Source organism: Rutidosis leptorrhynchoides, chromosome 9 (genome assembly GCF_046630445.1).
Source record: "Rutidosis leptorrhynchoides isolate AG116_Rl617_1_P2 chromosome 9, CSIRO_AGI_Rlap_v1, whole genome shotgun sequence".
NCBI lineage: Eukaryota > Viridiplantae > Streptophyta > Magnoliopsida > Asterales > Asteraceae > Rutidosis > Rutidosis leptorrhynchoides.
In genome coordinates this window covers 194,292,108-194,294,286 of record NC_092341.1, presented here as the reverse complement: position 1 = coordinate 194,294,286, position 2,179 = coordinate 194,292,108, and the positions used below count along the sequence as shown (strand labels likewise).

The following is a 2,179-nucleotide window of genomic DNA, read 5'->3' as shown; positions in this document are numbered from 1 at the left end:
GATTAGATTAAGATTACCTTAGATTACTTTAGTTTACCTTAGATTAGATTACATTAGATTACCTTAGATTACCTTAGATTAAATTAGATTACCTTAGAATTAGATTTGTTTAGTTTAGCTTATTATAATTAGCTTATTTGCGAAAATTAAAAACAAAAAGGCATACCTAGTGTATGACCCAAACCCGATCTAGACCAGGGCCGTTGTTATTCGTACATGATCCAGACGCAATAATCTCTAAAGCACGCAAGGAAGCACGAATCAGAAACCAAATGGCGTTACGCGTTACTTTAGCAGAAAACACGAAACCCTCGATTGAAGGTCGAGGAGGACCAATCAGATTTCCAGAGATTCAAGGACATTCGTTCGAGTTAAAACATCACATCATCCAGCTCATTCAGAATAGCTGTCAGTTTCATGGATTACTGAATGACGATCCTAATTCTCACCTTGATAAATTCATATCTCTTTCGAACTCCTACAAACAGCCAAGGATAGGACAAGATATAGTCCGGCTATACTTGTTCCCCTATTCTCTCACTCATCATGCTCAAACTTGGTTTGAAGGACTGGAAAAAGATTCCATCACGTCATGGACAGAGATGGCGACTAAATTCCTAACCAAATATTTCCCTCCTTCTAAACAAACCAAACTGAAGAATGATATCATTAACTTCAAACAAAGTTATGATGAATCTCTTTACACTGCATGGGAGCGTTTCAAAATCCTGCTGAAGAAGTGCCCTAATCACCAGTTAGAACGGTCAGCCCAAATCTGTACCTTCTACAATGGTCTTACGGTAAATCATAGGACGACGATCGATGCAGCAGCTCAAGGGAATCTAATGAACCAAACCGCAGATGAAGCATGGGAATTGCTCGAGAACATGACGATGCATCATCATGAATGGAAAAGTGGTGAAACAACTTCATCATCTGCCCCACTCTCTTCACTTAACAATCAAACGGAGGCCATCAAATCCCTCACGGATAAGATGGAATCTCTTGCAAAGCAACTTGGAGAATTGAAGACGCAACCGCAGCAGGTTAACCAAGCTCAGGCTTGTGTTAATTATACCAACCCGCAACCTACTGAAGACTATCAAGTTGAGTACGAAAATCCTGACGGTTCAGTCTGTTACGTTCAATACCCAGCTCGTCCACCAAATCCCGGATTCAATCAACCACCAAGGGTTAATCAATTTCAGCGAAGCAATCAACATTTTCGCTATCGCTATCCACCTTACCCAGACCAGCAATCTCAATTGACCTACGATCAACCACTTCCACTCACTGGTCCCCCAGTTGAGGAAAATTCCCCTACCACCCAGATTACAAAAGCAACTAACCCCAATCTCGGAGCTAATGATTAGTTAACTCAGTTCATTCAAGGAAAACAACAGTTAAATCAGAGAACTGCAACCAGAAAAGATCAGACGGAGATACTAATGAGAAATCAATTGGCTCTGCTCAAAAGTTTGGAAACGCAGCTCGGACAGTTATCACAACGCCTTGAAACCCGACTGCAGGGAAGATTTCCAAGTAATACTATCCAGAATCCCCACATAGAAGAAGCAAAGCAAATGAATTCTGTAATCCCAGAGGAAGAACCACGGAGAAGGTCAACTAGACTCAAGAACAAATCAACATATACTCAGAAGCTGACATCTGAAACTCCAGTTCGCGTACCTTATCCTGGAAGGCTACAAGAAGAACCATCCAAGCTTGATTCATTCAAACTTGATGGAAGATTCTTGGACACTATGTCCAAAGTTCCCAACCAGAAGAGATACATCCGAAGGCTGCTATCTACAAAGGAGAGGATACCAGACTCTAAGAAAATTCCACTGAGTGAAGAATGCTCTGCATTACTCAGAAACTCTCTACCACCTAAGCTAGGAGATACGGGTCGATTCGTTTTTTCGTGTTCAATCTACTAATCTATAACCATTCATGCGCTAGCAGATTTAGGAGCAAGTATCAACCTAATCCCCTACTCTCTCTACAGGAGATTAGAGTTAGGAGACTTGTCACCAAACAAAATGACAATCCAACTTGCCGATCATACAATTCGATATCCTAAGGGCATAGTTGAGAACGTCTTGGTGAAAGTCGACAAATTCTTGTATCCTACGGATTTCGTAGTAATGGATATTAAGGAAGACCTACACATCTCAAG

At 41.1% G+C, this 2,179-nt stretch overlaps 1 non-coding gene across 1 annotated transcript; it reads right to left on the bottom strand.

The window, feature by feature from the left end:
• Positions 1-650: 650 nt before the first annotated feature.
• On the bottom strand, positions 651-757 carry LOC139869750 (small nucleolar RNA R71). Its single transcript, XR_011766331.1, has one exon. It is a non-coding gene; the product is annotated as a small nucleolar RNA R71 (small nucleolar RNA).
• Positions 758-2,179: the final 1,422 nt, after the last annotated feature.